This window comes from Notamacropus eugenii, chromosome 6, assembly GCF_028372415.1.
Source record: "Notamacropus eugenii isolate mMacEug1 chromosome 6, mMacEug1.pri_v2, whole genome shotgun sequence".
Lineage (NCBI taxonomy): Eukaryota > Metazoa > Chordata > Mammalia > Diprotodontia > Macropodidae > Notamacropus > Notamacropus eugenii.
This window is the reverse complement of record NC_092877.1, coordinates 293,611,499-293,636,719: the sequence shown is the minus strand read 5'-3', so window position 1 is coordinate 293,636,719 and position 25,221 is coordinate 293,611,499. Positions and strand designations below refer to the sequence as shown.

General features: G+C 37.5%; 1 protein-coding gene and 1 long non-coding RNA gene across 4 annotated transcripts in view; one reads left to right on the top strand and one right to left on the bottom strand.

Annotated features, from left to right (window-relative positions):
• ENOX1 (ecto-NOX disulfide-thiol exchanger 1) overlaps positions 1-25,221 on the top strand; it is a 341,922-nt gene that overhangs the window by 37,957 nt on the left and 278,744 nt on the right. The window lies entirely within an intron of this gene.
• Positions 17,227-19,496, bottom strand: LOC140509552 (uncharacterized). Its single transcript, XR_011968813.1, has 2 exons — positions 19,168-19,496; positions 17,227-17,424 (listed from the first exon to the last, which is right to left on the bottom strand). It is a non-coding gene; the product is annotated as an uncharacterized lncRNA (long non-coding RNA).

Genomic DNA, 25,221 nt, shown 5'->3' with positions numbered 1-25,221 from the left:
AACTTTCATTTTACAGTTGTGACAACCAAGACACGTCGGTGAGATGCTTGGCCACTCAGATTTCTGTAAATCAAAACAAATAACAAATGTACTGGGGAACAGTATTTTTATAGAAAACCATAGCCAAGCCCTTTGCAAAGTGAAGAATGTATTTTTTAAGTGAACAGCTCTTGAATATATCAGGGAATGGTGTTTTCAAAGATGGAATTTATTAAATTCTCTTAAGAATTAAGGTGAGGCACACCTGCAGTCAATTCAGGATTCCCCTAGCATTAAAGTTGTACTTTTTCATAATGTGTATATCATTGGACTTGTTACCAAGACAATTCTAATTTACACAGCAGATATTCTTGGCGTACTAAAGTGAATAATTATTTTCCCTGCCATAAAATTGGTATGTATTATGTATCATTACTGGGTCCAGTTAATAAAAAATTACTTGTGTGGGCATTTAATGATTTTAACACAAATCTTACTTGAAGGTCTCTGAATATTATGCCTTTGATTTGCAAGAAAAAAAGAACTAAGAACTGAAGTGAATATATGTATAGAGCTGGGAATTTGGGTCAGGGCACCAGGCATATATCTGAGCAGAATAGTTGTTCAAAAAAAAAAAAAGCCAAAGATTTCATGCTAGGGCTGAAATTGGATATGTGTTCCATTTAAATGCTTCTTTTTTCCCCTTTTCTAGACTAGTCAGAAGTGGGGTCAGGAGGAGATTTAAGGGTTGGGAAGAAAGCCATATTATTTTTGTTACTGTTGTGAATTAATGTGTCATTTCAGTTTGTGATCCAGTATTGCTTTGGTCTATCCTCAGACACCCCAGGAATAGGCAGAGCAAAGATTTTTTAATAAGAGATTCAGTGAGTTGAAAAAATAATGTCTTTGGCTCTGGAACTGTGCATTTAACACATTTCCAGCATATGCCATGTGGAAAACTCATCAGGACTTACCCAGTGCTTTTAGATTGAGGCAGCGATGTGCATGAATAAAAGACTCGAGTGTTGACCTTTTTAGTAAACAATACTAGAAATGTTGAGCACCTTTAAAATTCAAATGCAGCTTTTAAACCATGTTCTCATTTTTATGGACAGCTGAGATCTGCTTGCACTAATACCCAGATAATCTGAGGACTTTACGAAGCTTGTGAAGTTAGTCAGACCTGGTTCATCTATACTTGTTTTCTCTTTGAGTAAAAGCTTGGCTGCTCTGCTCTGGGTCAGTTTTTCTGACCCTTTAGGGACTTTAATTTCCCAGGAGACTTTTTGCATGTCAGAACATTTGTACTGTGTGCATAATATTTGGACCACTGCTTTCTGGCCCCAACCTCCATTTTAAGTATGTAGGAAAACTGATCTTTATTTATTAAAATTTGTACTTTGAACACAAAGGTGCCTTTTCCTTCCCTTTTGTGATAGTTTCCTCCTCCTCCTTATACAGATAAATATCTCAAGACAGGAGTATGAACTCAGTTTGAGACTTCATTAGTGGGAGTTACTGGTAAAAGTAAGATCCTAGGGAGCCAAATAAAGGATTTGATCAGTTATGAATCAAGTCTCATAGAAGACATTTTATCTATTCAAAGTTCTCTCTACCTCCAGCCCCATACTCACATACCCTCCTACTGGGATTGGAATACCAACTCAGGGCATGTTAAAGAACTCTTCACAGTACTAGCTTGTACCAAGGCTTCCTAGGGACCAGGCTTCAGCTGACCTATTCCACTCTATTAAAAATTAAAATCTGTTTAAGGTTAAGCTGTTCACTTTCCACCCAAGGCATCTAACAGCATTTTCTGGCAAAGAGAAATGACTGCAACCCCTCTTTTCCACTCTCTTTGTTGAAGAATCAAAGAATTTTAGAGCCGGGAAGAACCATAAAAATCTTCTAGCCCAGGAATTCTCAAGTGTGTGTGTGTGTGTGTGTGTGTGTGTGTGTGTGTGTGTGTGTGTGTGTGTGTGTGTGTGGTGTGTGTGTGTGTGTGTGTGTGACTTCTCCCCCCTTCTGCACTCTGATGAAGCTTATGGATTCCTCTCCAAAATAATGTTTTCAAATACATAAAATGAAACCCATAGAAGTACAAAGGAAACATACACAGCTGGGTAGCATAGTAGGAAGGAAGGAAGGAAGGAAGGAAGGAAGGAAGGAAGGAAGGAAGGAAGGAAGGAAGGAAGGAAGGAAGGAAGGAAGGAAGGAAGGAAGGGAGGGAGAGTTGGGTTTTGAATCAGGAAGACCTAAGTTCAAATCTAGTCTGTAATAATTTCTAGCTGTGTGACCCTGGGCAAATCACTTAATCTCTGTATGCCTGAGTTTCCTCATCCATAAAATGGAAATAATAATATTATCCACCTCCCAGGGTTGTTGTAAGGATAAAATGAGATTGTAAAGTGCTTTAGAAATGAGTTACCATTACTAAGAAACTAATTATATTGAAATAAAGGTGTAATTTTTTCCCATATAAATTCATGGACCCCTTGAAATCTATAAGTGGCTTATTGACCCCAGGTTAAGAAACTTTGCTGAAGTATGTGCTAAGACTTTTATACATGAAGAAAAAGGCCTAGATGGATGATGTGAGTTTCCCAGCTGTACAATTTGATCAGTCTTAGAATCCAGGTCTCTTGGATCCCAGGTCAGCACATGGCACAGTATATAAGGCAGTAGACTTAGAGCCAGGAAGACTTGGGTTCAGATTCTGCCTTAGCCCTGCTTGTGTGACCCTGAATTAGTCATTTACCTTCCTTGCTCCTTAGTTTCCTCAACTTTAAGAATTGCAGGTAGGGGTTTACTCAGTCGTCTCTAAGATTACTTCTAGCTCTAAATCTGTGATCTTATGGTCAGTTCCTCCAATTATCCAATTGAAATTACCAGTATAAAGCTGCTCACTGATGTCCCCCTAGAAAGAATAGACTATAAATAAATAAATGGAGTTTGCTTTGTATGAAGGTAATTATAATGAAGTTACAAGTCCCTGCAGTGGTCAAATAAAAGGGATTTCTCTCTGACATACCAGTTTTAGGTGAAATTGGCAAATTGCAAGAAAATAATTTCACATTAGGTTCTTACCATAGTGTCTTGTATATTATGGAAACTTAACAAAGGTTTGTGGAATGCACTTTATTGTTTTAAACAAATGCCATACAAAATACTAGAATCAGTATAAAATCAGACTAATTTTCTGTGCCTTTCCTTTCATCTTGTTGATTTTGGCCATCATCCAACCAGTACAAGGTAGTTTCAGATCTTATTTCTGTTACCTATTGTATTAAGTATCCTTTCTAACTTTGTATCAAGAGATTTAATCATCTGTTTTATGTAGCTTCATCCAGGATGATAACATTTTTGAAGAGGACCAAAGACAGAGTTTTGACATAATTCAAAAAAGATTTCTATCTGGCTTGACAATGTTCATTTACCAAGTGATTTGGGTATGCTTACCAGTTGTGAATTCACCTCAAAGTACTACTTTATGCTTCCCTTTCTTCTCACAAGGATATCATGGGGACCTTTGTCAAATTTATTCCTTTCTTTGAGGCACAGCCCACAAAATAACCAGTCTTATGCTCTCCATTGCCATTTCTATTTGAATAATGAAACCACTAACTCATCTCATTCTGAACCTTATGTTTGACCTTTTGTGGTTCCATGAAATCAATTTACACTTGCACCTTATCATCCTCTTAACTGTAGAAAAAAATAGGTAATGAGATCAGGAAGGCATAACTTATTCTCAGTGAACCCATACTAGCTCCCTTTGTTTGAGCATAATATATATTTTTTCTAAATGCTCACAAAATTTCCTATTTAATAACCTGTTGCAAAATTTTTTCATAGTTGGTATCTGGCTTATTGGTTTATAATTTTCAAAATCTTGTTCAACTAAGAAAGTATTTTCCAATTCCACAAATTTTTTATATTCTTTTATCACCTTGTAATACAATTCTGGACCTGGACATTTGAACTAATTAAAAGCAAGTGCATGCTTTCTTACTATTTCTTTACCTTACTTGTCTTGGTTGCCACAAAGGATCTACCAAAACTCATCAGACATTATGCTTACTACACATTTCTGGTAGTCCAGCTTATATTTCCAGAAAGAAAATAGAAAGTATTGTTAGGAAATATAAATCTGGACCAAAACAAAAACAAAAAGTTTCAGATGAAGACCGCATTAGTATAAGGAGTAATGAATCTGCTACAATTGTTGCAAATTTAAGCTAAGAGATTTATAAAACAAAGATCTCTTTGTATTAAGAAGCCAGCATATGAGAATGAGATTTTTTTTTCTTAATGATAGTTTAAGATATAAGAATGATGTTGAATTTTTTAAAATTACATTGATATGTCAGGTTTTCGTATCAGTTTCATATCCAAATATATCTCTTTCCCTACTGCTCCCAGAGAATCATCAATGAGAAAAAGCAATTCAGCAAGATTAATCAAGAGATCGGTTAAGTTTAACAATACATGTAATATTCCGTACCTGGACTTCCCTTCCTATTCCAAGAAGGTAAAACAGTTCATTGTCCCACATGTTCTCCAGTATTAGGCTTGGGCATTGTAATTACATAGAGGTCAATTTCATTTTGTGTTATTGATTTTATTGTTCTCTTCATATATATTTACATTGTTGCAATCATGTAGATTGTTTTCCTGGTTTTGCTTCCTTCAGTTTTGCATCACTTCATTTAAATGCTTCCATGAGTCTTTATATTCTTCATATCCAGCGTTTCTTATTGCTTAATAGCTTAGTAATATTCCATTACATTCATGTTGTTTCTATTTTTTTTTTTTGCTACTACAAAGAGTCCTGCTCTAAGTATCATAGTGTTTATGAGAACTTTCAATCTTTAATGTCACTGGAGTTGTCTTTTTCAAGCTAAAAATATAAACAAATAATATCTTTTGGTCTTGATTTAGCTTATTTTCTCTACCACAGAATAATCAGACTAAGGACAGAGCAAAATTAATTACAACTCTTCATGTGAGAAGTATGTGTGGACTTTAGTGGACTCCTTTATAATGAATCAATTATGTGACATGGCAACTCTCATCTTGTGGTCTCTCACCACTCGAATTCTGTGATTATCCTTAGGCTTAGAGCTTATCTTTGAAGTGTTTTCTTCACTTAGAACAATATCTATATTAGGAACTGCAGCGTGACATGATTATTCTGAGACTCCTGTCTCTTCTTTATCATTAATCAATTTTCCCTTATTAGTTAGAATTAAATCAATAATGAAAATAGCAATAATGCAAATGTTTGCATGGAATGAATTATACTGAATTGCCGTGCTGACTTATAAAAACTAAAAATGCTCTCTTGATATTCCTGATTTTCAGTCAACCTATTTGGAATCCATCCTTCATGAATTGACCTTTGGGTTGATCATTTTAGAATTTAAGATCCTCTCAAACATACAACATTTAGTGTTTTTTGGAATAAGGATTTCCATTTATAAGCATTGTTTAAAAACAACACTTCATTTTATTCACCCTACAACTATCTCCTTTAAGATGTGAAGAATTTTCCCACTTCTAGTAATACATGATTTGATGAACAAATATTTATACATCTATCCTGATTTTATACTCTTTGATCATATCTCCTGATAGCCTTTGTCTCTGCAGTCTGGAGAGTCCTAATCTTTGTAGTTTCTTCAACATAGAAGTTTCTCCCTTGATTATTTTAGTTGTCTAATATATAAACAAAAACATTGCATGTGGGAATATCTTCTATTTGGAAATCTTCTATTTGAAATCCCAGATGCTCGTCTCAAGACTGCATCTCCGAGAATACCGCTACCACAACCATGAAAACACCTTTAATTTCTCTATCACTGTTTCTATCTGGCCATCCCAATATTTTACTACGGAACAGGAGGTGTGAGACCACAATATAATATAATGGGATGTGAAGAAAGTGTCGCATAGTGAAGATTCATTTAGTATAGCATGGTGAATATATCAAAAATAGGATCATAGATCTAGGGCTGGAAAGAATTACACCCAACCTCCTGCCATATTACAGATGAAGAGACTGAAACACAATTGAAACTGAGCCTTTATTCGGCACCAGTTATATGCCCAGCATGGTCTAGATGCCAAGGGAACAAAGAAAGAAAAGAAAGAATTTAAAGTCAGTCTGTCTTGGGAGAGAGACCATCTTGGAGCAGGATTGTCTTCTCGCTTCTATGTTTTTGTCTAGAATAAGCAGTATTTTTTAAATGCTGCATTTGTTGTACAAAAGTCTTTTCCCTCTTGTTGGAATACCATAAATAATATTTATCATTTCTTACTTATTATCAATAATATTTCAGTTTGAGCAGTATGATTGAATGACTCATTAAAAAAACAACAACAGGAACAAACCTGGGTATGCCCCGGAGGAGTAGGGCAGACTTAGAAACAATAAATTGTTAATCAGTTATTCAGTTAATTTAATCAATGTAGCTAGCCAAGCAGGTAAATCTCATTTTTTGATAATTTTTTTATTGAAAGATGCACAAAACAATAATCAAATAATAGATTATAACAGGAGAATAGCTTTTTAGCAGAATTCATGTTTCTCTGTATGTATCATTTCACCATGCATAGCAAGCAAAAATGAATTATCCCTGATATTCACTTAGTGGAAAGTTCTTAATAGAAATCTATTACTTTTTTTCGAAAAAGATTTTGATTAACGGATGGTCATCATACCTTAATTTCCTGCTCATGTTTGGACATTTTGCTTGTCTTTTTGTGAGATTGTGAACAAATGTAAAAAAAAAAAACCAAAACAGTTTCACTGGCTTCTCAATTTGGGGCCATATTGTGAAAGAGTTTAAAAGCCAAATAGGAGTTTTATTCTATCTTAAAGGTGATAGATAGCTGCTGAAGTTTGTGGAGAAAGGGGTGACAAGTTCAAACCTTCACTTTAGGAACATCTCTTTGGCAGATAAGCATCTGAAGAGGAAATTAGGAAGCTATGGCAATAGTTCAATTTAGAGGTGTTGGGTCAGCTAGGCAGTGTAGGAAAAGGGACTTCTTCCAGAGAAGTTGTGGAGGTAGAAATAAGATTTGGCTTTGGTGCTTGGAATAAGCAGAGGTAAAAAGTCAAGGATGACACAGTCTGTAAATCCAGGTGACTGCAATGGTAGGTGGTGTCCTTAAATGAAAATAGGGATGTTTAGAAGAGGAATGGGCTTTGGAAGAAAGGTGATGTAATGAGCTCCTCACTGTAGACCACAATCCTTTCCTGCCTTCTCATGCAGTGAGACTAACAGTCCCACCTAAAACAAAAGAGAAGGGGATGGAGTGAAGGGGAGAGGTCAGTGCTCATGCAAAGCATACCTTCCACCACGGACAGCTGCCAGGTCATGAGCAGGGTATACTGGAAGGCAGGGGAGGAATTTACCTAATGGTACCTTTATCATTGCCCACACCTAGTTCAGAAAAGAAAAGGTTGGGATCTTGTGCAGGGGTGGGCGGGAAGGCATAGAGAGGGAAAAATAGCTGTCTTAGAGACAAGACCCTTGACTTTTTTTTGATGTGATGGGATACAGTCAGGGGACATGCTGATAAATGTTTAAGAAGTAGCTTTCTAGGGGAAAATTTTTTTCATTGAGCATAGTTTTAAGTATAATCTGAATTAATAACATTTTTCTCTATCACTTTCTTAAAACAATGAACAGAATAATAAATCAAGCCCTGATTTGTAGTGTTTGCTAATTCCTGAAATTTGAACATTCACACTGAACATTAACAATCAACTCTCACAAGCCATTACAAAATGACTGCAGTGCACCAGTGGAAGCTATCCATTTCCCCACCTTCCAGTTAGTTAATCACACCCCTTAGGGATCATGCCAAGATTCCCAGGCTGACCAGCTTCCCGCTACTTTGGAGACAATGGTTTCTAAATTGCATTTTCACCCCAAATCCAACCTAATCTGCTTGGCTCCACCTCCTCTATGAAGTCTTCCTTGACCTTGCTAAAACTGAAAAATAATAATGATAGCAAACAATAACAACCGCATTTATATGGCATTTACTATGTGCTAGTCACTGTGCTAAGGACATTTACAAATATCATCTCATTTGATCTTTATAACCCTTGGAGGTAGGTGTAATTATCCTTATTTTGCAGAAGAGGAAACTGAGGCAAATATAAGGTAAATGACCTACTCAGGGTCATACATTTAGTGTCTGAGGCCAGATTTAAACTTAAGTCTTCCTGACTTTTAAGTTCTGTGCTCTATACATGTGCTACCAGACTACCAAACTGCTAGAATTTATATAAGGCTTTAAGATTTGTGAAAGACTTTCCATATATTATCTCAGTTGATCCTCACAATTACTCTTAACCCCATTTTGTAGAACAGGAAATTGAAGCTGTGGGATTCCAACTTGGATCTTTCTGATTCTAAGTCTTACAAGCTGTCCTCTATGCCACTTAGTCCAGAAGAATAGATCTAAAGCTGGAATAGATCAAAAACTGCCTCATTTTACAAATAATGAAACTGAGTCAGAGTTTAATGGGCTTACCCCACATCACACAAGTAGTGTCAGAGATAGGATTCGAACTCAGCTCTTTCAACTCCAAATCCCATTATCTTTCTATTGCCATATTCAGCTCCTCCATGAATGTTTCTCTGCTGAAACTTTTCCGCACCCATTGCCTGGACCAATATATTTGTTTTGTATCCGTGTACTTTAGGCTCCCCATTCTTTGTGTGCATCAGGAAAGCAAGAACCATGCCTTTCTAATTTTTTGCATCCTCCCAACACCTTATACACATTAGTAGATACTCATGACTATTTGCTGATGATGATGATCATGAAATGGTGTGACATCTTGTTACTATGTACTGAACATACAATGAAAGCACATCACTCTCTAATGTGAAGGAAGTCATTAACAGAGTTCTTTTTGCCTTACTCTTACAGTCTGTAATAACTTTACTGCAAATGTCTTCAGAACAGTAATTGCATAGAAAGCATATTATATAAAGTCTAAAATATGAGAGGATAAAAGCAGCAGAAAATGGCCATGAGTCTTTGTAAAAAGTAGATATTCACTGATTTTCCATGAACTCTGTGCCCTCCCTAAACCTGTGAAGGCCAAAAGATTTAGGGCAGAGGCAGACATCCTTCTTCTGTCTCAGACATAAACAGTGCCTTATATTTATCCTGATAGTCAAGAGCTAATAGGAGCCAAGGTCTTTGAGTCGGGAAGTAGAGGATAGTGTCAAAGCACCATGAAGAAGATGCTGTTTGATCATCCAGAAATGTTGTAACATTCCACATTCCTGTTCCTTTCTTGGGTGCTCTGCTCATCAGGAGGAAGAACAGGAGCAGACATATACTCATCACTGTACTAATAAACAGGATTGTTGGTTGACCGGGCAGCCAATCCATTGTCTTCTCCAGTAGGTCACAAACACAAGCTTTTAGTCATGGTATGTGCAGTTTGACTAGGAGATCAGGGATCAAATTGTTCCAAACTTTCTCATTTCTAAATTGATCATAATAAAAATGATATTAACAATAATAGCACTAGACAGTGCTATTAATAAATGTGCTAATAATAAAGCACTAGACAGATCACAAAAGCAATTTTCCTCCCAATTACCTCCTTGGGTAGGTAATATAAACATGATTACATAAATATTAAATGATTTGCTCAATGATGAAGTTAACAAGTGTTGGAACCTGAACTTGAACCCAAGTCTTCTGACTCTGTACACAGTATCTGTCCTTCACATTCTACCATCCTACCTGTCAAGTTGCTAAGAATTGTGTACACCATAGAGGCAATGTTGTTTGCTAGAGATACTGAATTTGGAGTCAAGACAAATTGAGTAAAATCCCACACATGCAATTTGCTACCTGTGTAACTTTAGGGAAATTGTTTAATTTGGGGATACCTCAGTTTCCTTATCTAGAAAATGATGAAGGAAGTTAGAATAAATGATCTCTAAGTTCCTAACAATTTTACTGCCTGTGAAATAATATATAGAGGTGGAGATGTCCCCATATATCTGAAGTTTGTTTCATGTTACTATTCATGCCATATAACAAAACTAGACAACTCTAGAGCAGGAGTGTCAAACTCAAATAGAAATGGGGCCCCTAAACCATACATAAGGATCCCTGCACACAGCATATTGACTTAAAAAAGCATATTAACATTAGGTATGTTTTATTGTATTTTAATTTATTGTAACATCAAGGACCTCAGCATACACAGGAGGGCTTGCTGTACAGGTTCTTAGATCTGCTTTTCTAAAAGGAAAGCAGCTTTTGAGGGATCAACAATCATTTTAAACAAACACATATACCAACAGACAAAATACAAGCAGAGAAATAAAGACCAACAGACAGGGCTTCCAACTGTCTGACCATAAGCAATACATATATCACAGATCAATAGTCAGGTCCAACTGCCTGACTATTACATACATACATAGTTACCAGAGAGAGAAGCACCAACATAAAGGTTTTCAAAGCTGTGGAACTCCTTAGTTCTACTACCCAAAGTTCTTTGGCTACCCACAGTCTCATCTGGCACACCAGCCTTCTTCCACAAAATAAGCCCCAAAGGAAAGCCTCACCTCAGAGTATGTATACACCTTTCATAGGTAGAGGGCACAACCCTCTGACCCAGTGCTTCATTAGAAATTAACAAAAGGTATCTGAGACCAATAATGGGTGGGGAAGATCTTTAACTCTTCCCCTCACCCACTATTAACCTTACATTTATTTTATTAAATGTGTCCCAATTATGTTTTAATCTTGTATTTGATACTTCTGCTCTAGTGGGTGCTTGAGGGTTTGACCAAGTCTGTGGAATAATTTGAATTTTTCCATTTCTTGATTGTACTGTTTCAGTCAAATCTGACTCTTCCTGATCCCATTTGGATTTTTCTTGATGAAGATACTAGAGTGGTTTGCCATTTCCTTCTCCAGTTCATTTTACAGATGAGCAAACTGAGGCAAACAGGGTTAAGTGGCTTGGTCAGAGTCCTACAGCTAGTAAGTGTATGGAACCAGATTTGAACTCAGAAAGATGAGTCTTCCTGACTCTGTGCCTGGTAGTCACTGCACCACCTAGCTCCCCTGTTTATGAGGATGGGATCCTGATAAGGAGATAGAAGAAGAGAAAAGAACATAAGCATGTTCGATTTATCATTCTTGTAATATGTCAGTTGATTTTGAGACAATGTAGCCTAGTGGGTATCTCCAGTGGCTCTGAAGGAGAAGTGAGGCTGGTGACCTTCCACAGCCCTCCCTCACTCAAAACAGAGTCAAGTCCAAGTCATGTCATCATTTCTCTGATAGCATGGTCTTCTTTAGCAACAAAGGATGAACACAGTCCTGTGAATAGATGCAGCAGGCTGAATGGGGACCCATCTAGCTGGGTAACTCAACTCCTCCTCTGTTATCTGCGTCCCCCTCCCCTTCCTTCTCTTCTCCAAAGGAAGGTAAATTTAGATGGCCAAAAGATGCCCAGTTGACTTGGGTTTTACTGGCTAGTTTCCTGTCCTGTCCTATCCTGTCTGGTCTTTTCCTGCCCTGTCCTGTAATGTCTTTTCCTTTCCCAAAACTTTAAACCTACTGCACTCTGAAGCTGGGACACCAGTGGACCCCAGCCTAAAGGCTCTTCTGGACACTCCTGGCTTTAGAGTAATTATCAATAGTAACTTGATGTTTCCCCCCAAGCCTGATGTCTTTCTTTTTTCTTGTCCTCATTAAAGGGGCCATGCCCTGGCTACTTCTTAAGCAGTCCTATTCAATGAATGGACATTGCCTAACCCTAAGTGTGTACCTGCAGAGACCTTGGCCTAAAGGGCCCGAGGTCTCCCAGTGCATCCTGGGTCATCTCCAGTATCCTGATGAACATGTGGTCACTGGAAACAGATGGCTCTGGAGGAGAAGTGAGGCTGGTGACATGCACAGCCCTCACTCACTCAAAACAAAGTCAAGTGCAAGTCATGTCATTATTTCTCTGATGGCATGGTCTTCTTCAGCAACAAAGGACAAACACAGCTGATTTTGAGACAATGTAGCCTAGTGGATACACTGTGGGACACATTACCAGTCAGTAAACCTGGATTTAAATTCTGCTTCACACTGTAGAATCTCTAATCTCCCAGAGTCTCTGGTTCTTCAACAGCAAAATGGAGACAATAAGACTTATATTCCCCACTTGTGATGAGGAAAATTTCTTGCAAACTTCAAAATGCTATATCCATGTGAGTTATTAACATCTGTAAAATGAGTATATTGGTCTAGATGAGCTCGAAGGTCCCTTTTAGCTCTAAATCTGTGATACTATTATTAATAGTGAAGCCATTCTAAATGTATACACATTTCATCCTCTGGGAGATAAAAATATAGTAGCTTAGTATATCAATTCATTTATTTCTTTTCTTCTAGAAGGTTTAGCCATGTGAAGCATGTGGCAAGACATGCTTTGGCATCTCAATAGAAACTAAATAATTGGACCTTGCTCCCATCTTGCCTGTACCTCCAACTTAATTTTCTATAGATTAATTATTTTGCATCAAATCAAGTCTGGCTTTTTATTTTGGAAAGATGGAAGATTAACATCTTCCTCTCTAAAACTCTTCATTTTCAGTTTCCATGAGGGGAAAAGTTAACTTTTCTTTAATGTACAGAACAACTTTGGGGCATGACTGAAAATGACTTTCTGTTCCATTGAGTTATTCTGACTTAAGACTGCTACATTTGGGGAAATCCAGAAGAGGAAAAAAGAGGTGTCACCAATCAATGATTTCCTTTAAATTATGGAGGATTTTTGCACTTGAGATTGTTTACTGAATATAAAATACATATACACTTGGTTTCCATTTGCTTGGGGGGAGGGGAAGAAGAAGCGCTCCCACATACCCTCCCCCCCTCAAAAAAAAGGAAAGGAAGGGGAGGAAAAGAAGGAAGGAAGGGGCAAATTATTTCAAAACTAATTATGGCCATTGTTATTTTATTATTAAAATGTTATAGGATTTATGAAAGAATAAGAAAGATGCTGGAATCCTTTCGCATTTCTTCAGTTCCTGCCCCATTCCCAGTTCTGACAAGGTTCTATGAATGCTGAATTCCAAAATAATATTCAAAGGGGAGAGAAAATGAACTTCTAATGGAAAGGCAGCTTGGCATAGTTGACAGTCTTGGACTTGGAGTTAGCAGACTTTGGATTAGAATCTCAAGTCATTTAATCTCTCTGAGCCTCAGTTTCCTTCTCTATAAAGTGGAGACAAAAGCACAATACCTCACAGGGTTGTTCTAAAGATCAAATGATGTAATTTAAAGCACTCTGCAAGCCTTTTGGTCCTATACAAAGGTGAGCTATCCAAAATTCTTGCCTTTGTTATAAAATAAATAATATTTAATATACTATTATTAATTATACTAATTGACTAATACTTATTGTAACAAATAAACATGGAAGACTTCTACTAACTTTGTTTTAGTTTCCCTCCATCACTATATATCAGTGGATTTCAAATCTGAACAGTGCGATTAATGCTTCCAGTGTGCAAGTGACAGCTTTTCTATATCTTCTTATCCTGTGTGACCCTTGTTCATGTGACCCATAAACCTTCTGTAAGGTGTCCGTCCAACATGCTGAGGTCTTTTCTCTGGTCTTGTGACATTACATAAGCAACCACTACATCATGCAAGTTTTTCATTTGTTATCTCTTGTTCCTGCATTAGAATTGGCTTGCTTCTTTTTTCTAGTCATATATATCTTGAATGATAGATTGTATATGAGCTTTTGCACATAAATTATCATTTGCAATATGCCCCATCACTATGCCCCCCATTCATCTCTCCATTGTCCTTTAACTGAATTGTCATTTTGATTCTTCAGATTGTGGTCTTCTATGATTCACAACTATATAACGTTCCTGGAAGAATATTTGTGTTTCAAAGATAAGTTGTCTGTTTCAAGACCAAATATTATGCAGTTTCCCATATGCAGTGCAGCTTCTTCTCTTCCTTCTATTCAGTCCTGAGCCCAATTCAGTTGTCCATTTGCAGTGCTTCTACATAATCTGTCTGACTGTCTGTCTGTCTGTCTGTCTATCTATCTATCTATCATCTAATCTGTCTCCTCACTCAGTGGGTTGCCTATCCAATTGTATGTCATAGTAAAATAATAAAAATTATTCCATTTGTTTTACTTCATGTGGATTTTTAGGTCACATTTTTAGGCCATATTTTTTTGACTGGTAAATTTTACTTGACAAATACTAAGGTTTTCTAGAGTTTGGTGAAAGCGGTGAAATGTCATAAGCAATCAGGAACAACCTTTCCATCTATAGAAAAATTTTAGTGGTACTCAAAAAGGGCTATTGATAGTTCAACAATAGCTTCTCTCCTGAGCCACATACTCACTTTCTATTATCTATCCTGTTTAGGGATATTTGATGAAAATATGAGAAGAGAATGTAATTTAAGGTCAGTCTTGGACCACGTCTTTAGAATCACAGCATTGACTAAAGGCAAAGACAATGTCAGATGTGTTTCTTCTTTCTTGATTATAAAAAGGAATTTAATTTGGCAGAACATAGTACAGCTTTAGACATTCCTTTACAAGAAGATATCTCACATTCCCATGGTATGATCATATAAGATTTCTTGATAGACACAACAGAGAACTTTAATAAACCTCTCTTTATCAGAAATGTTTGACACTATTTTGGAGGATGTCCAACCCTGAGTCCAAGTGGAAGTGGGTATCCACTACATTTTAAGTAGGCTTATAAATAGTGGGGGACAAGAAAGGGAAAAAGGAAGAGAGGGGGTGAAAGATAACTTAAGGAAATCGAATCTTTCAATTGTCCCACTACTTCTTTTTAACTATTCCTTTCTTTAACCAAATCTTTCATTAGAACTACTGTCTCCACTCTTGAAATCCTTCTATTTCAGAGCTACCGTCAGGTGCTCCTTCCTGAAGAAAGTCTTTCCTGAATTCCTCAGCTATCAGTGATCTCTCTCATCTTAAATTTACATAGACCACTTTGTCAGCCTCCTTAACTTAACCCTGATCACATTCAGCCTTTTATCACCTTTATTTGTGTACTTTCATTTCTCATTCCCCTTATTATAGTGTATAATCCTCAGGAGTTCTATTGTTTTTAATCTTTAAACAATTCTAATTACTTTTGATTCTCCCTGTTGAGTCTCTGTCGCTCATACAGTAGCATAAATGTATTTTCATTGTTTTTGTTTCAAGCATATGCAGTCATAAGAATGCAAGAGAAAGCAAAAAATGAGAATATGTAATTCCATAGGGCAACACTATGATAACATTGTCATTATGAAGTTTCCTCAAGTTTCTTGAATTTCATACATGAATTCCCAGCCATTACATTCCATTGATGTAGTTCTGCATGTCACCATTTCTACTCATAAACAGACTTCAACAATTGAACTCAGCATGGCTCCTTGTGTGCCTATAAGGAAGCCATTTCAACTCACCATGCTTTTATGGAAAGAATATGACTGCATCTACTGTTTTATTCTGCAGCTCATTTTCTATATTAATTCACCATTCCCTTGAATTTTCTGCCCTTCCTCACACATCCTCCCTATCTTTTCTAATGTTCCTGATAATGTCATCTAATGGCAGAATCCATCACAATAAGATCCCTGCCACTGCTAGCCATTACCCCAAATTTAGTGTGCTGAATTAATAAGTCATGATTAGGCTAGAAACCTTCACTGCTATTTGATCTACTGGACTACAGCAAGTCTTTTGACTTTAATTAATCATATAGCTGGACTTAGTGGTGGTATGCCCATCATCTTTGAAGTTCACTTATAGAACTTCCCCCCACCATCTCCCTGAAACCATTTAACTTTCTGCCTTGCTTTCAAAAATGCAACTCTGTTCTTCTTTTGAAATGTATTTCATGCATTTGCCAGAATTTTAGTTATTTAAGATGTCTTAACAATCAAACCAACTAGAGAGAATGAATGCAGCAGAATGTACAATGATCCACTGATACCTGATGTGAAGATTTTTTTTTTTTTAGCAGTTGGAGGTAGTTGGTTTTAGGGTATAGGTAGAGTTTTGTAAAGTGCCAGAGTGAGTCAACTAATTAATTAATTAAGATAACTTTTAGTTAGTATTGACTACATACCAACATTGTCTTTAGTGCTGGAGGTAACAAATCAAAAAGTGAGATGGTCAGTCCCTGCCCTCGAGGAGCTCATCTTCTAGTTGGTTGAGGCCACATATGTAAGAGTAATCAAACATGTCGGGTGGATAGAAAGGGTAGGTGATTGGTAGGCTTCTCAAGTATCTATCCATGTTACTAGGAGTATTTAGATTAGGTGGAATGTAAGTTCCATGAAGGCAGGAACCATTTTTGGTGTTGGTAGTGCTGTCATCATTTGAATCTCTAGCACCTAGTAGAGTATCTTGGGTGCTGCTGACATGTTTATTGGGTTGGAGATAAAAATTTCTATCTGCGCACACTTCCTTAGTGTTTTAGAGGTTACAAAGCATTTCCTCACAACAACCCTGTGAGAGAGCGGTTAAAGGCTGCAAATATTGGTGGTGGTGGTGTTGCTGTTCAGTTGTTTCCATCAGGTCTGACTCCTTATGACCCCATTTAGAGTTTTGTTGGCAAAGATACTGTAGTATTTGGCCATTTCCTCTCCTGGCTCATTTTACAGATGAGGAAACTGAGGCAAATAGGGCGAAATGGTTTGCCAGTCACACAGCTAGAAAGAATTTGAGACTGTATTTGAGCTTAGGTCTTCCTGACTCATGGCCCAAGACTCTATCCACTGAACCACCTTGCCACTCAGCTGAAGATTTTACAGATTAGGTAACTTTGGTGATAAGATGCAAAATGTCGAATCAGGAGCCAGACATCTAATAAGCATCAGAGCCTGGATTAGTACCCAAGTTCTTCTGACTTTAAACTAGTGCCACAGCTGACTTGTAAAGTCCCACTCCCCACCCCACCCCCAAAATGCTTTCCTATTAGTGCCCTATGCAACTTTTGATATGAGGATCAAAGTGATAAAGATCAAAACTATAGTTCAGGAAACATGGAACAAGAACTTTCCTGTGATATGCAAATGATGCGGCCAAATTTCCTTACACCTCTTTCATAGGAGAGGCAAAGTGAGAGTGAAGTCACTCAATCAGCTATCAGAGTTTAAACTTATATAATACAACAAATAAAAACTGCACGTAGGTAAGTGCCTAATGGGAATGGGATTTTTATTTAATTTGATGTAAAAAATAAATAAAAGAGGCACAGTAGAATCTCATCCACATGAGGCTCCCTGCCCATGTCAATCTTTGCATTGTCCTACGGACACAGGAAGTGGAAGGTCCTGGAGAATGTTGTTCCTTCCTTGGCCCTGTTCCATTGCTCTACTTCCAATACTGCCCTGTGATGGAGTAAAAATATCCAAGTTTGAGGGAGGTGCTCATAGGTTGGATAATAGATAAACAAATTGTAGTGCACCAATACAGTATGATTTGCTGTGTGAAATGATGAATATGAAAAATTTAGAGAAGCATGGAAAACTTATGAACTAGTGCACTGTGAAGAACCAAGAAAGCAATATACATCATGACTATAACAACACAAATGAAAGGAACACACAAAAAAGAGACTAAACACTGTGTCATTGAATAATCAAGCTTGGTGCCAAAAAAAATGAGAAAACACATCATTCTACCTTCTTTTCAGAGGTGGAGGACTATGGGTTTGGAGAAAACTCTTTTTTAACCCATTCATGAATTTGAGTCATCAAACATTTACTAAACACTTCAGTGTGGTGAAAACTATGCCAAGTGTTGGGGAGAATATGACAAAAAAAAAAATAAATGAACTTAATGCCTCAATGAACTTAAATCATAGAGGCAGCTTTCATAGTAAACAGAGACCCAGAAGTCAAAAAGGCCTAATTTAAAACCATAACTTGAATCCCTTACTAGACCCTGGACAAATCCCTTAACAGTTAACTTCTCAAGAAGGCACAGACAGGCTACCAGCTGTGTTGGTGGATAGTGTTTTCATACCAGGAGTTCCTCCACACTGGTGAAGTCACAAATCCTTCATATATTCCTATATATCTATATACATTCATATATATCAATATAATTGTATACACACATATATGTTCATGTATGTATGTGTATGCAAGCATATGTTTATGCTATTATATGTATAGGATAACAATATGTATTAAGATATATTAATTATACTTCAGTACAAAGTTACAGTATTAATATTGGAGGGCTAATTATTGTTTATATCATTGTTTCCGTGGAAAAAATATATTCCAAGTTCTGAGGATTCTGGGAGCACAAAGAATTACAGCATTTCAGAATCAGGAGGAACCTGCAGAAGAAAGTAGGACTAGGAGGAACATCTTTCAGTGAGGGCTCTTATAATTAGGAATGTCATAGTCCTTAGGGAGGTGGAGGAGGTAGAGGAACTCTGGAAGCTGGAGCTAGGGAGATGGCAAGGCAGTCTCTATATAGGTGGAATTTTGAGATCAACCTCCACCAAGCATCAGCAGCTTCAGCAACTAGGAGAGTAGCAACCATTCTAGCCTCCTGGATAACCACCAAGGTTTCCAAGGGCAGGAAGGAGGGTCATGAAGGGGAGGAAATAACAGCACTAGTCATTTGTAAGCCAAGTCTTAATAAGTAGAAGACTCCTATACTAGAACAGCAGCATACCATATTTCAGATTACGAAATTATGGAACTGAATTTTTCTGGAATTATTTTCTATAAAGACACTGGAGTTGGAATCAGAAGACCCTGGCTCTGCCATTACCTAGAAGGACACATCCCTCCTTTGGGGGCTTTTTTATCCTCTTCTGTAAAATGAGGGGGTTGGATTACTTGATCTCTCAGCTTCTTTTTGGATATAAATTCTATTGTCCATTTTGATGTCCCTTAGTTCGCAAATTGACTCTATAGTCTCATTATTTTTCCCTTTCCAAAAATGCCTTGTGTTCTGCTGGCACCTTTTGGCAGTTAGGAAAGGGTTAGCAGCACTAGAGATAAGACTAACATGGCGAATCTCAGTCAAAGGAGTGAGTGGACAAACCTTGATTGAATAGAGGTGGTATAGTCTTGTTCGGCCTTAAGGCCGATGGGCAACCCAAGTCTTACCTTTCCTGGTCTTCAGCGGCCAAACCGGATAAACGTATGAGAGAAGAGACTTTCCAGAGTCGAACAAGGGTTAGGCTTTACTCAGGGTCTTGGTTACATGTGCAGGGTGAATTCTTCCTCAGGAGAGAGGAATCCTCCTCCCAAGGAGGCAAGGATCGTACAGCAAGAGAGTGGGAGTGGGAGAGGGGAGGGACCTTCCGCCCTCTAAGGGTCCCTCAGTGCGAAGAGTGCCTTCAGGCTTTCCTGACCCTACTTAAGCTCTCCCACAGCATAGTTTGCACCTGAATATCGTGCCTGCTCTCAGCCCTTCGTTAGACAACAACAGGTGTGCTCAGACCATGGATTAATCTCAAGGGTGGGATGCTCTCCCCAGCAAGTTTCCCACGGGGAAGAGGCGGAAATGCTTGAGATAGCCCGGGTCTCATGCCTCAATTCCCAGCTGTTCCCTGGGGGGCCTCATGAGAACTCTGAGGTTTAGAAGTCCTCACTTTTACCTGCCTGAGACTGTCCACATGAAACTGAGCTTACACCCCCAACATAGTCTGAACACAATGTCAGTATCCACAAGTTGTAAAACCTTTTAAGGATCATAACTAGAAATTTACCAATCAGTGAAATAAATATCTGGTCCAAGTACTAAGCTAGAAAGCTTGGGTGAGTGTAGGAGCATTGGGTTAAAAGCAGAGCAGTTCACTCAGAAGAATGGAGAGTGAGGATTTTGTTGCTTCAGAATAGGACAGTTGGCTTCATGCTAAGCATCATCAGCTGGAGGCAGGATACTTTTCTGGAAGAAACATACTACATCTTCTCCTCAGCTTACACTTAGCCAAAACCCAATTGTAGGCTCAGATAAAGCACATGCAACATATATAAGAAAGTTGTTTTGCATTATTTTGCTAGCAGTGGATTTTTGCTGACTTGTCCACCAACTCTCATCTGGTCCCCCTTGTGACCAATAGCAGACATTTTCTAGATAGTTGGATAGTTATTACAGAGAGTGGCTATAGAAAAGAACAAAGCTAACTGGCCTAAATGGGGGTCAAATACTTGACTTCATCCTCCTTTACTGCCCTCTAACCAAATTAACTAAGCTGCAGGTGGAAGAACCCAGAGAGAACAAGCTGAACCAGAATGCTCCTAAATAGCTAACAACAGGCAAATTAGAGGTGCCAGGGAATGAAACCATCTACTCCTCTGACCTTGGCATCAGCCTGAATCGTAAGAGAACCTCTAGGATAAGTCTTATTCTGAGAAAAATCTTTCCCTGAGTTTACCCATAATCTAAGACAATGCTGGCACAAAGAAAGTATTTAATAAATGCTTATTTATCTATCTATCCCATATCTCTCAGAAATCTTAATCTTGTGTGTATGTGTGTGTGAGATGGATTCATCTGTCAGTCTGTTGAAGCCTATAAACTCAGAGTAATGTTTTTAAATGCATAACAATGAAATATATAGGATCACAAAGCAAAAGTTATAGAAATAGAGTTATCAAAATATTTTTAAGTTCAAAGACCCCATGTTAAGAACTCATGAGCTAATATATCCTGATACCCATTGTGAAGGGCTCATATGTCCAGGATATAGGGGACTGACTATGCTCAACCAACAAGTTAGATAATACCTCTCTTTGACTGAATATAGGGGAAGGCTTATTTTAGTCATTTAGCCTTTTCTACGTGACCTGTACCCATACTCTTGGAATATCTTAATTTCATAACAGATCCCCAACAAACTCAAAAGAAGACTTATTTCTGGCTGCCTTTTCTAAGGAATTAATGACTGTGTCCCTCTGTCTCCCATCCCTGGCCTGGTGCTGTTCCCAGGCACCTCATCTGGCCTGTTTCTGAATTTTCAAAGGATGGACCATTTAAATAAATGTCTATCAAGAATGAGGGAGTGAATGTGTATGAGTGTGTGCCAAAAAACTGATCAAGGAGTGGCATTAGCATTACAAGACTTTTCTTCTAGTGTATAGAACCTAGAGTTTGGGAGGCATACCAGTATTTATATGTATGTCTGTATATCCAAGTCTTCATATAATTACTGGAATATAGTAGTTATGCCCATTTGTATATTTGACAACTCACTTAACCTCTTTGTAAAATCTACACATTGCAGAAAATGATATTTAGACTACCTGACTCACATGAGTGGTAGGAGAAGAATGATTTTCTAAACCTTACATGACTATATAATGTGAATTGGTATTGGTATGTGGTTTGAATTACACAAAGAATGGAAAAGTATAACTTGCCAGTCTACCTTCCAGTATAGGTTGGAAGATTCTCTGCAACTTCTAGTCTTGGAGAGTTGCTGAGAGCCTTGGGAGGTTAAATTATTTGCCCAAGGTTACACAGCCAGTAGATTTCAGGTCTTCTGGAATCTGATATCTTTTATCTATTATGCTATGCAGCTTCTTTAAATGTATTCTTTTTTTATGAGTGACTACATAGTACAGTGGGCCAGTAGCAGCTCAGTGACATAAGAGATAGGGTGCTACAATTGAGGTCAAGGAGACCTCACATTCTACCTTCATTGTTGGCTTGTGACACTGAGCAAGCCATCTAACCTCTCTATGCCTCAGTTTCCTCATCTATAAAATGGGAAGGGATTGGACTTGATGACCTCTAAGATCTTCTCTAGCTCTAAATCTATGAACTTATGATCAGTGACTAAGCATGAGAATATATATAGGAAACGGAGCCAAATTTATAAAAATAAGAGCCATCCTTCATTTCATAAATGTCAAAAAAAATATAAAAAGACAGTTTTCAAAAGAAGAAATCAAAGCTATCAATTGTCATGAAAAAAATGCCCAAAATCACAAATAGTTAGAGAAATGGAAATGAAAACAACTTTGTGGTATCACCTCACACCCATCAAATTGGCTAATATGACAGAAAGAAAAATTACATACTGGAGGGGATTCCTAAAAATAGGGACATGAATACGTTGATTGTGGAGTTGTGTCAAACCATTCTGGAGAATAATTTGTAGCTATACCCAAAAGAGCTATACAATTGTACATACCCTTTGACCCATTGATATCACTGTGTCCCAAAAAGATCAAAGGAAATGAAAAGGACCTATATGTACAAAACTATTTATGGCAGCTTTTTTGTAGTGGCAAAGAATTAGAAACTGAGGTGATGCCCATCAATGTGGAAAATGTTGAACAAATTATGGCATATGATTGCGATAGAATACTATTATGCTATAAAATGGTGAAGGGGAAGGTTTCTGAAAAACCTGGGAAGACTTGTATAAACAGATAAAAAGTGAAGTAACTGAATCAGGAAAACAATGTACACAGTAGCATCGATACTGAATTGATAATTAACTGTGGAAGACTTAGCAACTCTGAGCAACACAATGACCAAACAAAATTTCCAAGGATTGATGATGAAAAATGCTATCTACCTCTAGGTAGAGAACTGATTGATTCCATGTGCTGAGTGAAGCATATTTTTCCCTCTTTACTTTTCTTGCTTTTTTTTTTTTTTTTGCAGCATTGCTAATGTGGAAATATGTATAATGGGTATCCTATTTCTTGATTTCTCAGTTGAATGAAGGGAGGTAGAGAATTTGTAACTGAAAATTTAAAAGGTAAATCAATAACATGAATAATTTAAAATACCTACAAGACTACTAGTCAAAATACTCAGCTTTGAGTTATCCTGGCCTTAATATTTACTAACCTGTATGCATCTAAGTTGTTTTTATTAATGGTAATTATCTGTTATTATTGATAATAACTCTTCACCATTATTATAAAAGAAATAATTATCTTAAAGATAAGAGGAATAATAAATCATAACCTTATATATATATATTTGTAAGTAAAAAAAACCTATAGTTCTTAAATGCTATGCATATTCTTAACTACCTCCTAGTTACTGGTTCATTATTTCAGAGTAAGAATTATTTCATAATAAGCCAACAAAGTAACTATTGCTCAGGAATGTTGTCAGTGGACTTCAAGGACAAAAGACTTTTTTCCCCCAAGTAAGATCAGAAGGGGGAAAAATGTGCTAATGCTAGTGGGAATTCTTCTAAAATATTTGTTTTGGTTGGGCTTAAACCATCTATCTGTGAAAATAACAAGCCATCCCAGCAATAGCAACATACTGTAATTCCCAGAAAACATATTCAGCATAATTTCTTTTTTATATAAATAATAAAACCATGAATATTAGCACTCCAAGCCAACCTAAAATGATATGTGGCACTCTGGACCAGGGTTTTTCCTTTCATCTCTCTGCTTCTTTAAGGTCAATTTCTTCCCTGTTTTTCCCCCTCAGTAACTTTTTTGTAAGCTGTGTAAAAGTAACAAAACATGAAGTTTTTTTCCTGAAGTGAACTTGAGGAACAGGTAACTGCAAACTCAACCAGTAGCCCAATTCAGCGTATGAGTGCTTGGGATTGCATAGCAGTGCCCTTGAGTACTGCGGTCAGTTACTTGGCCTGAGTTGTGGTCAGAGAGGCAGACCTTGCCAATGTTGGTTAGCCTGTGCTTAGCTGGGGGTGAGATGCTTTATGCAGAGTGTTTCAGGGACATCATTAAGAGCACATTAGTTTAAAGGGTAACTCATATGCTCTTTGTGACCCTCTCAGTACATAGGTTAATTATGATGTACCACTAGTTTACACTGGCTATATTCTGTTTCATTCTGTTTCATGTTTGAGTTCAGGCAGATTTCCCCTCATGAAGCAGTGGTACACAGGGTGTTTTGGAACATGGATAACTCATTTACCAAAGTTCCCCAGTTGTTTGAGGGCCAGTTATTCATCCTCTGCAATTAAAACGTCTCACCTCATTGTGTAATGTGTTTTCCATGGCTAGGTCAGAGTATAAAATGAGCACATAATGAGAAACTCCAGGACAAAATGGTACCAAGCAGAGATTTATCTGTGACTGGTTTTCCTCAATGAGAGAAGCTGCTGCTGCTGCTGGCAGGGATGACTTGAAAAGGGTGATATGTAACCAGTACACAGCTCCATAGGGTGCACATGCAAAAGCTGTTCTTTTGTGGGTAGTTGCCACTACTGCTTCTAGGACTTCACACCATTGACAACCCTGCCTTAGAGGCTTGATGTCAAGTGTTAATGCCTTTGTTCCAAAAGAGCTATTCCCTTTCTCCTTGTAGGATCACGAGCTGCTTTATCAGGGTGTTTTAGCCTCTCTATATACCCCAGATGTCTCCCTTACTGCCTGCAATACTTTTTTAGGCTCAGTTATTGTGTAAGGATTGTCAGTTTCAAAAACAAAGAGCTTTTTATCCATCGAAGGGTGGCCAGCTCTTGACAGACTCATCTTCATTTAATTTCATGGACTCCAGTGTGTGGCTCAGGTAACTAAGAAGCCCTGCAATCCCTGTTGTACTGATAGAAAAGTGATGTTAGACCATTTGCCCAGATATTCTCATCGACCTTGGAGGGACGAGAGGGATGAATTTAGTTCTCTCAGATTTCAAATTCCATCTCACTGCAAAGGAAGGACTTTCAGACACTTTAAAACTGCCCTCAAATTGAATGAACTGCCTTTAAAAGAAGTGAGTTCACCATCATTGGCAGTGCTGAAGCAGAGAAAGGATCTCATCTCATCCTGCTGCATGAGGTGGCAGTTTGACCAAATGAGCCCTTTTTAATACTAAGAGTCTATGAATCTAAAGTAATCACAAATGACATTCTGATTGACAGAGACTGCTTAAAGTGGAAGTGCAGTTATTTTAATGGAACCAAATGCTATTTTTACTCCTGGGTTGCTTTTTTTCAATAATGCATTTACAATTGGAGACATGGGTTATATGGCACTTCCATTTGGTTGTTTTTCTTTCATATACTAGATAGACTTAGAAAAGCAGAAATCAGTAGTATTTGCTGACCTGTACATTATGTGGTATTTATCTCTAACAAGCAAGACAGTGATTGGAATGATCAGTATTTCATACTCAATAATAATTGATATTTATATGGAACTTTAGGCTTTTAAAAGTATTTTCAATATTTTGCTTTTTAATCTTCAAACCAGCCCTTTGAGGTGGGTAGT